General features: G+C 36.2%; 1 long non-coding RNA gene across 2 annotated transcripts in view; it reads right to left on the bottom strand.

Annotated features, from left to right (window-relative positions):
* Positions 1–14,029, bottom strand: part of LOC137225334 (uncharacterized) — a 602,240-nt gene that overhangs the window by 457,107 nt on the left and 131,104 nt on the right. Inside the window, exon 2 of one of the 2 annotated variants that reach the window (XR_010943792.1) lies at positions 10,774–10,819. This is a non-coding gene — a long non-coding RNA (uncharacterized lncRNA). Of the gene's footprint in view, positions 1–10,773; positions 10,821–14,029 lie in introns of those variants that run through there. The other variant, XR_010943791.1, reaches the window with a different exon arrangement.

The raw sequence follows: 14,029 nt of genomic DNA, 5'->3' as shown, positions 1-14,029 counted from the left end.
TTTATTTTTGTTTTTATTTACATTTCTCTAGGAGGTGGGTCAAAAAGGATCTTGCTGTGATTTATGTCATAGAGTGCTCTGCCTATGTTTTCCTCTAAGAGTTTGATAGTGTCTGGCCTTACATTTAGGTCTTTAATCCATTTTAAATTTATTTTTGTGTATGCTGTTATGGAGTGTTCTAATTTCATACTTTTACATGTACCTGTCCAGTTTTCCCAGCACCACTTACTGAAGAGGCTGTCTTTTCTCCACTGTATATTCTTGCCACCGTTATCAAAGATAAGGTGACCATATGTGCGTGGGCTTATCTCTGGGCTTTCTATCCTGTTCCATTGATCTATATTTCTGTTTTTCTGTCAGTACCATACTGTCTTCATTACTGTAGCTTTGTAGTATAGTCTGAATTCAGGAAGCCTAATTCCTCCAGCTCCGTTCTTCTTTCTCAAGCTTGCTTTGGCTATTCGGGGTCCTTTGTGTTTCCACACAAATTGTAAGTTTTTGTGTTCTAGTTCTGTGAAAAATGCCAGTGGTAGTTTGATAAGGATTGCATTGAATCTGTAGAGTGCTTTGGGTAGTAGAGTCATTTTCACAATATTGATTGTTCCTATCCAAGAACATGGTATATCTCTCCCTGTATTTGTATCATCTTTCATTTCTTTCATCAGTGTCTTATAATTTTCTACATACAGGTCTTTTGTCTCGTTAGGTTGGTTTATTCCTAGATATTTTATTCTTTTTGTTGCAATGGTAAATGGGAGTGTTATCTTAATTTCACTTTCAGATTTTTCATCATTAGTGTATAGGAATGCTAGAGATTTCTGATTAATTTTGTATCCTGCTACTTTACCAAATTCATTGACTAGCTATAGTAGTTTTCTGGTACCATCCTTAGGATTCTCTATGTATAGTATCATGTCATCTGCAAACAGTGACAGCTTTACTTCTTCTTTTCCGATTTGGATTCCTTTTACTTCTCTGATTGCTGTGGCTAAAACGTCCAAAACTATGTTGAATACTAGTGGTGAGAGTAGGCAACCTTGTGTTCTTCCTGATCTTAGTGGAAATAGTTTCAGTTTTTCACCATTGAGGACGATGTTGGCTATGGGTTTGTCACACACGGCCTTTATTATGTTGAGGAAAATTCCCTCTATGTCTACTTTCTGCAAGGTTTTTATAATAAATGGGTGTTGAATTTTGTCGAAAGCTGTCTCTGCGTCGATTGAGATGATCATATCATTTTTCTCCTTAAATTTGTTAATATGGTGTATCACATTGATTGATTTGTGTATACTGAAGAATCCTTGCATTCCTGGGATAAACCCCACTTGATCATGGTGTATGATCCTTTTAATGTGCTGTTGGCTTCTGTTTGCTAGTGTTTTGTTGAGGATTTTTGGATCTATGTTCATCAGTGATACTGGCCTGTAGTTTTCTTTCTTTGTGACCTCTTTGCCTGGTTTTGGTATCAGGGTGATGGTGGCCTTGTAGAATGAGTTTGGGAGTTTTCCTCCCCTGCTATATTTTGGAAGGGTTTGAGAAGGATCGGTGTTAGCTGTTCTCTAAATGTTTGATACAATTCACCTGTGAAGCCATCTGGTCCTGGGGTTTTGTTTGTTGGAAGATTTTTAATCACAGTTTCAATTTCAGTGCTTGTGATTAGTCTGTTCATATTTTCTATTTCTTCCTGATTCAGTCTCGGAAGGTTGTGCATTTCTAAGAATTTGTCCATTTCTTCCGGGTTTTCCATTTTATTGGCATAGAGTTGCTTGCAGTAATCTCTCATGATACTTTGTATTTCTGCAGTGTCAGTTGTTACTTCTCCTTTTTCATTTCTAATTCTATTGATTTGAGTCTTCTCCCTTTTTTTCTTGATGAGTCTGGCTAACGGTTTATCAATTTTGTTTATCTTCTCAAAGAATCAGCTTTTAGTTTTATTGATTTTTGCTGTTGTTTCCTTCATTTCTTTTTCATTTATTTATGAACTCATCTTTATGATTTCTTTCCTTCTGCTAACTTTGGGGTATTTTTGTTCTTCCTTCTCTAATTGCTTTAGGTGTAAGGTTAGGTTGTTTATTTGAGATGTTTCTTGTTTCTTAAGGTAGGATTGTATTGCTATAAACTTCCCTCTTAGAACTGCTTTTGCTGTATCCCATAGGTTTTGAGTCATCGTGTTTTCCATTGTCATTTGATTCTAGGTATTTTTTGATTTTCTCTTTGATTTCTTCATTGAGTTTTTGGTTATTAAGTAGTGTATTGTTTAGTCTCCAGGTGTTTGTATTTTTTTACAGTTTTTTTCCTGTGATTGATATCTAGTCCTTTGGCATTGTGGTCAGAAAAGATGCTAGATACGATTTCAGTTTTCTTAAATTTACCAAGGCTTGATTTGTGACCCAAGATATGATCTATCCTGGAGAAAGTTCCATGAGCACTTGAGAAGAAGGTGTATTCTGTTGTTTTGGGGTGGAATGTCCTATAAATATCAATTAAGTCCATCTTGTTTAATGTATCATTTAAATCTTGTGTTTCCTTATTTATTTTCATTTTGGATGATCTGTCTATTGGTGAAAGTGGGGTGTTAAAGTTCCCTACTATAATTGTGTTACTGTTGATTTCCCCGTTTATGGCTGTTAATATTTGCCTTATGTATTGAGGTGTTCCTATGTTGGGTGCATAAATATTTACAATTGTTTTATCTTCTTCTTGGATTGATCCCTTGATCATTATGTAGTGTCCTTCTTTGTCTCTTGTAATAGACTTTATTTTAAAGTCTATTTTGTCTGATATGAGAATTGCTACTCCAGCTTTCTTTTGGTTTCTATTTGCATGGAATATCTTTTTCCGTCCCCTCACTTTCAGTCTGTATGTGTCCCTAGGTCTGAAGTGGGTCTCTTGTAGACAGCATATATATAGGTCTTGTTTTTGTATCCATTCAGCCAGTCTCTGTCTTTTGGTTCGAGCATTTAATCCATTTACATTTAAGGTAGTTATCGATATGTATGTTCCTATTACCATTATCTTAATTGTTTTGGGTTTGTTATTGTAGGTCTTTTCCTTCTCTTGTTATTCCTGCCTAGAGAAGTTCCTTTAGCATTTGTTGTAAAGCTAGTTTGGTGGTGCTGAATTCTCTTAGCTTTTGCTTGCCTGTAAAACTTTTAATTTCTCCATCAAATCTGAATGAGATCCTTGCTGGGTAGAGTAATCTAGTTGTAGGTTTTTCTCCTTCATCACTTTGAATATGTCCTACCACTCTCTTCTGGCTTGCAGAGTTTCTGCTGAAAGATCAGTTGTTAACCTTATGGGGATTCCCTTGTGTGTTATTTGTTGCTTTTCCCTTGCTGCTTTTAACATTTTTTCTTTGTATTTAATTTTTGGTAGTTTGATTAATATGTGTCTGGACATGTTTCTCCTTGGATTTATCCTATATGGGACTCTCTGTGCTTCCTGGACTCGATTAACTATTTCCTTTCCCTTATTAGGGAAGTTTTCAACTATAATCTCTTCAAATATTTTCTCAGCCCCTTTCTTTATCTCTTCTTCTTCTGGGACCCCTATAGTTCAAACGTTGGTGTGTTTAATGTTGTCCCAGAGGTCTCTGAGTGTCCTAAATTATTTTCATTCTTTTTTCTTTATTCTTCTCTGCAGTAGTTATTTCCACTCTTTTATCTTCCAGGTCACTTATCCGTTCTTCTGCCTCAGTTATTCTGCTATTGATCCCTTCTAGAGAATTTTTTTTTTTTATTTTTTTTTATTTTTTTTGAGAATTTTTAATTTCATTTATTGTGTTGTTCATCATTGTTTGGTTGCTCTTTAGTTCTTCTACGTCCTTGTGAAACGTTTCTTGTATTTTCTCTCTTCTGTTTCCAAGATTTTGGATCATCTTTACTATCATTATTCTGAATTCTTTTTCAGGTAGACTGCCTATTTCCTCTTCATTTGTTAGGTCTGGTGCGTTTTGGCTTTGCTCCTTCAACTGTTGTGTGTTTTTCTGTCTTCTCATTCTGCTTAACTTACTGTGTTTGGGGTCTCCTTTTCGCAGGCTTCAGGTTCGAAGTTCCCGTTGTTTTCGGTGTCTGTCCCCAGTGGCTAAGGTTGGTTCAGTGGGTTGTGTAGGCTTCCTGGTGGAGGAGACTAGTGCTTGTGTTCTGGTGGATGAGGCTGGATCTTGTCTTTCTGGTGGGCAGGTCCACTTCTGGTGGTGTGTTTTGGGATGTCTGTGGCCTTATTATGATTTTAGGCAGCCTCTCTGCTGATGGATGCAGTTGTGTTCCTGTCTTGCTAGTTGTTTGGCCTAGGGTTTCCAGCACTGTAGCATGCTGGTCATTGAGTGGAGCTGGGTCTTGGTGTTGAGATGGAGATCTCTGGGAGATTTTCTCCAGTTGATATTACATGGAGCTGGGAGGTCTCTTGTGAGCCAGTGTCCTGAACTTGGCTCTCCCACCTCAGAGGCCCAGCCCTGATGCCTGGCTGGAGCACCAAGAGCGTTTCATCCACACGGCTCAGAATAAAAGGGAGAAAAAATACAAAGAAAGAAAGAAAGAAGATAAAATAAAATATAGTAAAATAAAATTATTAAAATAAAAAATAATTATTAAGAAAGAAATTTTAAAATGTAAAAAAAAAAAAGAAACGGACAGACAGAACCCAGGACAAATGGTAAAAGCAAAGCTATACAGACAAAATCACACAAAGAAGCATAAAAATACTCACAAAAAGAGAAAAATGGAAAAAAAATATATATCTTTGCTCCCAAAGTCCACCTCCTCAATTTGGGATGATTCGTTGTCTATTCAGGTATTCCACAGATGCAGGGTACATCAAGCTGAGATTGCTGAGATTTAAATCACTGCTCCTGAAGCTGCTGGGAGAGATTTCCCTTTCTCTTCTTTGTTTGCACAGCTCCTGGGTTTCAGCTTTGGATTTGGCCCCACCTCTGAGTGTAGGTCACCTGAGGGAGTCTGTTCTTCGCTTAGATAGGATGGGGTTAAAGGAGCAGCTGATTCGGGGGCTCTGGCTCTCTCTCAGGCCAGGGGAGGAAGGGGTACGGATGCGGGGTGAGCCTGCGTTGGCAGAGGCTGGCGTGACATTGCAACAGCCTGAGGTGCGCCGTGTGTTCTCCCGGGGAAGTTGTCCCTGGATCACGGGACCCTGGCAGTGGTGGGCTGCACAGGCTCCTGGGAGGGGAGGTGTGGAGAGTGATCCGTGCTTGCACACAGGCTTTTTGGTGGCGGCAGCAGCAGCCTTAGCATCTCATGCCCGTCTCTGGGGTCCGCGCTGATAGCCGTGGCTCACGCCTGCCTGTCTTTGGAGCCCCTTTAGGTGGTGCTCTGAATCCCCTCTCCTGGCGCACCTCGAAATAATGGTCTCTTGCCTCTTAGGCAGGTCCAGACTTTTTCCCGGACTCCCTCCCGGCTAGCCGTGGCGCACTAACCCCCTGCAGGCTGTGTTCACGCTGCCAACCCCAGTCCTCTCCCTGCACTCTGACCGAAGCCCGAGCCTCAGCTCCCAGCCCCTGCCCACCCCAGCGGGTGAGCAGACAAGCCTCTCGGGCTGGTGAGTGCTGGTCGGCACCAATCCTCTGTGTGGGAATCTCTCTGCTTTGCCCTCCGCACCCCTGTTGCTGCGCTCTCCGCCGCGGCTCCGAAGCTTCCCACTGCCACCCACAGTCTCCACCCGCGAAGGGGCTTCCTAGTGTGTGGAAACCTTTCCTCCTTCACAGCTCCCTCCCACTGGTGCAGGTCCCGTCCCTATTCTTTTGTCTTTGTTTTTTTTTTCTTTTGCCCTACCCAGGTACGGGGAGTTTCTTGTCTTTTGGGAGGTCTGAGGTCTTCTGCCAGCGTTCAGTAGGTGTTCTGTAGGAGCTGTTCCACGTGTAGATGTATTTCTGATGTATTTGTGGGGAGGAAGGTGATCTCCGAGTCTTACTCTTCCGTCATCTTGAAGCTCCTCCAAAAGTATGCTTTCATATACAGAAGCCCAACCTTCCACAGTCGGAACTCAGTCTAAATTTGGAAAGCTAGAACCATTTTAAGCTATTAGCTGTCACATCATATTTGTCAACCTTGATCACTAGAGCCCCTTTTTAGAAGAAAAAAGTGTTTGCAGACCTTTAGTTCGGACCTCAATTTTTTTTCAAAGTTTAAATATAAAACTAAATATAAATTCCTAGGGCTTATAAGTCTCATGAAACTATAAAGTCAAGAGAAATGTGTAAAATAAAAACAAAGCTACAAAGAAAAATTCATTTTCTCCCCTGCTGACAGAAGTAGAAAGCTGAAGATTTTCTTCCCAAGCTATAGGAAAAGAATGTCTTGATAGTAACTAAGTCAGTTGAGAATAGTGTTTTCTTCAACAGTGGTTGATAAATCAGTGCAACCATAGTACAATCAATTTAGTTTCCTTCATTATTGAAATAGTCAAAACAATCTAGCAAGTGTTCAAAGACTGTGTCATTGACAATGTGTGTGAAATATACTACATATGACACTATTAAGAGTTAACAAAACTTGACACTTGGAAAGAAGCGACTAAGACTAAGCAGTTAAAATTTATCAAGGATAATTACAGAGCCTTAACATTTGGTTCAAAATTTTCAACTAAACAAAAATATCATAAGAAAAACCTAGCTTGGCTGCTTTTCATATGATGAAGACAAGCAGAACAAAAACAACTACTTGATTCAAGTTGTGTGAAATAACTGCTAAATTCATTCAGTCTTGATGTCAATCTCTCCATCTCAAATTTTCCATGATATCCTCATGACTTTCCTATTTCTAGCCAGCTCAGCCTTACTCTTTGAGTTTAAGAATCAAATATCCAATTACATTCTTCAAAACAAAGGACACTGACAATTACATAATCATAAATACTTCAATATGAATATCAGGAAAAATCATAATAATATAGACTTGGAGGTGAATTATTTGGTGGTCTATGTATACAACTATTTTGAATCAAATCAGGATAATCTACTTGCATCATATAATAGTTACAATTCATCATGTCTCTTAAACTTTTACTCAGGATTCAAACTATGGTTTACTTTAGTTTCCACAGATTTGGAAGTAGTCAATCTCAGAGTATTAAACAGCTGTAGCTATAATACTGAATAAATCTCTGATACTTCAAGCCTCAATTTAACATCCAGAAAACACAGCCCAGACTAGATCATTTCTAAATCACATATATGGTTCCCATTCCTATGGTATTCCCCGAATATGAAACTTCAAAGGCCCCCATAAGTTACCTAATTAAACAATATCTCTTCAGTCTGACCCACCCAGGAGATCACAAGCTCCTGCTTATTATAAACCTGAGTCTTCTCAAAATAATGATCAGCAAACACCATTTGAATACCCTCTACATGTCAGAAAATGGTCTAAATATGAAGAAACCACAATACACAGTAATCAAATGTGATTAAATTCATTGGAGTGGGGAGAGGGGATGGCAAATAAATTGAGAAGAAATGAACTGGGTACCAAGTTGTGAAGAAAAGCAAATGGCAAGCTGAGGAGTTTGGGCTTTTTCCTCTAAGCAATGCAAAGTCATAAAAATTTTTGAATGGGTGACTATCTCATTAATTCCATACAAATTTCAGGAAGAACCTTGATGGCACTGTGGTTGGTGGACAAGAGAAGGAGGAATACAGAAATAGTTAGGAGGTTGTAGAAAAAATCAAGGAGCAGATTTTGTGGTTCTAAAACTAAGGTAATAGATACAAAGATAAAGAGAAGTTTGGGACAAATGTAAAGATGTGATCAATAGGATTTTGATGAAAGTCAGTTAGGGATAGGACAAAGACTTTAGCATAAAATAATAATTCAATAAAGATTATATATTAAGAGCCTAGTAGGTTATAATCAACAAGGACATGAACTGTAGGAGGTGCAGTTTAGAAAGACAGAGCTTATTGAAGTTTTGGGTATCTTTGGGTTATCAAATTAAAAATATACTATGCCAACTGGAGATACTGAGTTCAAGCAGAAGATTAAGATCTCTTGAGTGTAGGGGTTAAATATTCTAGCTGTCTGGAAGACAGCATTTTCTACTTCTTAGCATAGTTCCTAATGCATAGCCGATTTTCACTAAATGTTTGATGGATGGCTGGATAAACACTGAATATCAAATTCTGGCAGAAATTTATCTTGGCTTTTACAAGCTATAGTAAAAATGTTAAAAAGAAAAGGGAAGGGCAATAAGAGAACTCACCAGACAAAGCCATTATACTAGACATTTAACAGGTTATTGTCATAGAGAGTCAAAAAGTACTGAGAAGAAAATCTAATAGAGTAAATTTTCTGGATGAAGGAAAAGTGGAATACAGAGGGAATAGCCTTGGGAAAGAGCAAGGATATTAAACATTTCCTTTTTTGACAAGACAGTATTTCTAAAAGTCAGATTCCTAAAAGATCCTAATGCTGGATCTAAATAGATCTTTAATTCTTATCTCTGGCCCTAGTGTTACCCCCATTGTAGTTAATCTTTCCCATTCCCGAAAGACTCACCTTCCTAAATAAGTGTGAATCATATAATTCACCAGCTTATGTTTGGTAGCTTTGTGCATAGAGTGTAAATCCAATGAATCACTTGGGCTTTCTAAGAATTTGCACAAACTAGCCCCATCTCTGTCCAGTAGAATTTGCACAAACTAGCCCCATCTCTGACCAGAATATTGAAATTTGAGCAATAGGATTACTTGTGTTAAATTGACAGAACTCTATTTGACTTAGTATATGACATGGATTACATATTGTTTTAAAACATTCTCCAAACATTTAAAAAAGTTGATTATATTAAAACCTTATTATAAACAATCCAGGATACACTTAGAAAAATTTTGATAGAAATAATTCTCAGAATTTAAAAAATGGAATGAGAAATAGATTAGGTATGCAGCAGAATTAACAAATTAGAATAGAGAAAATATATCCACAGAGAATATTGTAAAGATTCTAATGTAAATGTAACTTCCTTAACAGCACCAAAAAGAAGAAAAGCAATAAAAAAATACTATAGACCATCCTCACTTTTGAGCATTCTTTCAAATTCCCTCTTCAATTAAAAAAATATTGAACTAAAGTATGTAAGAAAAGAATAAGCTTCCAGCTATTCAAGGATAACATAAAATTAGCAAGTCACCCGATGAAGAAAGGAAAACCAAATCACCCTCTCAACAGATTCAAAAAATATTTGTATATCTCAAGATTTATAGAGCATCAACAGAAATTTCTGATGATCTAATTTAGTTCATTAAGAATAAGATAACTTCTTAACATGAAAAGGAATAAAACTTAGTCAACATCATACTTTAATACCATCATGAGAGTCATTCCCAATAAAACTAGGAAGAAGTTACTCACCGTTATTTAACATTGAACTAAAAGCTGTAGTCAAGACAATAAGTGGTGAACTTGAAATTTAAAAGTGCGTGAGACATTAAAAAGGAAAAGATAAACTGTCTAAATCATTTCTATTTTCAGATAATATGATTTTCAGCCTGAAACCACAAAGAACCAACTGAAAAATAATCACAACTAATAAAGAGCTAAATGAAGTATCAGGATACAGAAAAAAAGTGTACAAATTTATATTATCTACCTGACTTTGCAGAAGAAAACAATTAAAATATTATGGATAATTTTGCAACATCTGGGCACTGTTCTAAGCACTTTATCTGTATTAACTTATTTAATCCTCAAGACAAACTTATCAACTAGGTATGGATTATTAGCTCCATTTTTTCCTATAAGGAAAGGAAGGCCCAGAGAGAGTAAGAATTTGCCCAAAGTCATGCAGAGAGAGCACAAGTGATTGAAAACCAGGTTGCAGAATCATTTGGGGGCAAATGGGGTTAACCTAAATTTTACATTGTTATCCCTCTCACTTTTCAAATTCCTGCAAAAAGATGTGTGTTCACATACTGAAAACATTCACGGTTTATACGAAGGGTTAACTGGTTATACTTAGGTGGTATGAATATGGTTGTTTTGTTCTTATTTAAATTTATCTTCATTTAATATCTGTCCATTGTAAATATAATATGGGTATTATATTATAATATAATAAATGCAATTTTAAAGCACTTTCCTTGTGTCATGAGGTCAGAGGTAAAATTATCTGCATTTTGGACATCTTCCTTATATTCAATAGTGTGAAAGGACTAAGAGCCCATCTGGCTGACACCATGATGACCACAAACTTTAGAAGCAAGTTTCAAGGATGACAGTCCTTAGTTCCTGACAAGTGCTTATAAACAAGAAGAATAATGACTTCATTTCTCCAATCTCAAAACTTGAGGAAATAAACTCTTAATGAAGATGATTCCAGAGTAAGTTTAGACCAGTTTACTCAGATGTCAAAATGTATGAGGTACAGAATTTATGCATCTATTTAAGCCCATCAATTATATTTTATAATTTTAATATAAGAACATAAACATAATTATCTGGAAAGAGAATTTTATATGTATATATTTCTATATTCAATCCTACCTATCTGTATTTGCTTGTAGCAGATCTATTAATTTCCAGACACTACTTTATACCAGATTTTAGAGGAGAGTTATAAATAGTTCCCAAGTTTACATGCCATATATTTGCATTCCAGTATGATAATTTAAAAAGAAAAGCAAGTTTTTTCACAATTCTCCTTTTAAAAAAATAAACTTAAAATATGAGTGAAGAATAGTAATTCATATTTCTCATTTCAATACTCAGAAAATTATATTAATTACAGATGAAAAAATATGGTGATATAATAAATAGTTCTACTTACCATTTGGATAGATACTTCGAATTATCCCAGTAAAATTCCTAAAGATCTGAAAATGAGAGCGATTGAGGAGGATCAGTAACACATACTCTATACATCATTTTATAATATATTAATTCCATATGATATTTGAGTATACCTGTTCTAAATTTCCACAAGGATGCAGCCAGACTTGGAATTTTCATTTAATATGAATATTGTCTAAACTCAGGAAGTATCATGCCCTTTTATTTATTCACACACCACCTTTCATGCACCTTAGTGCACTGCTCCAGGCTGCCTGGAGAAATAATTCATTCTGACTCTGAGTCTATATTTCACTTAAAGTCAAGAGACTGCACCACTCTGTTCTTATTTTTCAATGCAAACTTTCTGTGGGGTAAAATTGCATTGTGGTGTTTTAGTGTGATAGGACAAAATCTATATCATGAAATTTTTACATCCATGAGCTAATTGATAAGTCTGGCAATTATATAACCTGCGGAAAAATATTTAAGGTAGGGATTACAAGGTATTCAGATATATACTATAATTGTTAAGTACTTTCATAAAACCAGGAGACCACTCATCAATCAAAAAAAAAAAATCTTGGGGCTTCCCTGGTGGCGCAGTGGTTGACAGTCCGCCTGCCGATGCAGGGGACACGGGTTCGTGCCCCGGTCCGGGGGGATCCCACATGCCGCGAAGCGGCTGGGCCTGTGAGCCATGGCCACTGGGCCTGCGTGTCCGGAGCCTGTGCTCCGCAGCGGGGGGGGGGGGGGGGGGGGGCACGGCAGTGGGAAGCCCACGTACCACAAAAAAAAAAATCTTTATTTTTAAAAGATGAGGAAAATGAGACCCAGTGAAGGAGAAATGGCTTGGGTAAGATCTTAGCTTAGAGGCAGTACTAATGACCAGATGTTAAATCTCAAGGCTTTAGTTATCTTTTTCCATGGTGTTATTTTAAAACATTTATTAAGGGTCTGATATATACTAGGCACTGAATTGGGCACTGTATAATGAACAAGATAGATAAAGGACCTGCCTTCATGAAACTTAATTCTACTTATATTGACTCATTAAAGTATTGAATATACATTTCCATCCATATAAATGATATAGAATGCAAATATAACCAGGATACCAAGATTTTAGGATGCAGTTCTATTATGAGGCAAGCCTGCTTTCCAATGAATATTCTTTTTATAACCCTTGAAATACATTTGTCCCACAAAATACATAGCTAAACATCTGAATATCTTTGACATGCAGATAGATATTTTGTGCAAAGACAGATCCTTCAAAAATTGAAAAGAATACATTTTTTCCATTGACTATTTTAAAGGGAATCTTTTATTTGCTTACTGATCTGAATTTGCCTCAACTTTCAGACTCAGTGTGAAGCTTAAAAGCATGCTGTAGAGTTAAAAGTTCCACATGTGCAAATGGGTAAATAGATTCCACATGGAAGAACAAAATAAAGACCTTGAGATCCGTTCTGCAAATAATTTCTTAACTACTGTTTCATATTTAGCAATGAGTTCAGTGTTCTGCTTATAGTAGGCATTTGCAAAATAGGATGACATAGTTTAAGCATAAAAGATTGAATTTCTAGACTACTAAAGCACCTTTCTTACTCCATTTTCATGCCTCCTACCAATAAGATATAAGTAATTGCTTTCCTGTTTAGTTGCATTAGCTTGACGACTTTGGAAATATAAACAAAGAGCCCAAAATAATGTACTAAACATGAGTCAAAGTTCTGCCTAAAATTACAGTTCTGCCTAAAAGTAACACAGTTAACACAGATATATACAGAATGTTTACTAAATATAAAATGATTATTGGTTAGGTTTCCTTGAGATAGACAGCTCAGTCTGTGAATGTGACTACTGTCTCAGGTCCCTTAAGAATGCTTCTGTTTTAGCAGTTAACTTTCAGATTCCCCATAAACTCCCTTAATATGACATTCAATATACTGAATTAGTGAATCACTTTGCCAAAAAAAAAAAAAAATCAAATTGTAGAACAGACACATCAGAGGAAGCCTGAGGAGAACTGTTCCCTTCATTTTAAAGAAGAGGTGACAAAAGCATGGCCCATGGTCACATACTTGATTACAACCCAAGTTGGTTAATACCCTTAATTACTAGTTCCAGGTCTTCCACAGCTTCACAGCTAAGCTAAGAAGAGTTTCTTTTATTCTCATTAACTTAGCATCTAAGGGGCATTTTATGGCAGATATCACAAAAATAAAATGCTAATATATAAAATACTATAATAATATAGATTATTACTGAATACATGTGTAATATATATATATATATTCACAGAATTGTCTGAACTTGAAATCTGTGTCTTCTGCTTCTAGTGACCAACTCCATCCAACATTTAAAGATACTATCTTAATTTCAAACTCCTAATTTGGGATTAATAGATACACACTACTGCATATAAAATAGATAATCAACAAGGACCTACTGTATAGCTCAGGGAACTCAATATCCTGTAATAACCTATATGGGAAAAGAATATGAAAAAGAATAGATTATATATGTGTATAACTGAATCCCTTTGCTGTGATTCACCTGAAACTAACACAACACTGTAAATCAACTATACTCCAATATAAAATTTAAAAATGTTAAATACTAATAATAATGAATAATAATAAAAATTTTAGAAATAAAGATACTATCTTTCCAGAATTATGACATTTAGGAAACATAATCAATTGCACCACCAATGTTTGTAACCATTAACTTTGGCCAACTTGCTTCTACCTTCCTTGGAGTAAACTTTTTCCAGTAGATGAGATCTCTACAGGTTTTTCTGAAGTGCCTTCCACTTTTAGAATTAAATTTAGTGCATTCCTAAGAAAAACCTCACAGCTTATTGTCCTATGTTCTGCTCTTATCCCTAATAAATACCATTATATAAATCTTGGTTGTGAGACTTGAATTTTTCAAAATATCAGAGTATCCTTCTTTTGTTCTATTTCTTTCTTTACTTAAAAACTTAATTCTTATTTATATCCTTGAAACAAATGGTGCATGCATTGATATTATCTGTCGTCTGATTAGAAAAAAATGTCAAAGATTATCTTTTCTAAGTATTACCTTACTTATGACTGGGAATTGGAGAGTCCAATAAAGCAGGTGATAGAAACAATGTTTCACTCCCATTCATTCAAACAAGGCATTAACTAGGGGCCAAGTGTTTATGACAGAAACAAGCCACATTGATGCTAACTCTATTTGCCGCAAGTTTATCAGTTACT

This window comes from Pseudorca crassidens, chromosome 5 (genome assembly GCF_039906515.1).
Source record: "Pseudorca crassidens isolate mPseCra1 chromosome 5, mPseCra1.hap1, whole genome shotgun sequence".
NCBI lineage: Eukaryota > Metazoa > Chordata > Mammalia > Artiodactyla > Delphinidae > Pseudorca > Pseudorca crassidens.
The sequence above is the reverse complement of the archived record's forward strand: the minus strand, read 5'-3'. Positions and strand labels throughout refer to the sequence as shown.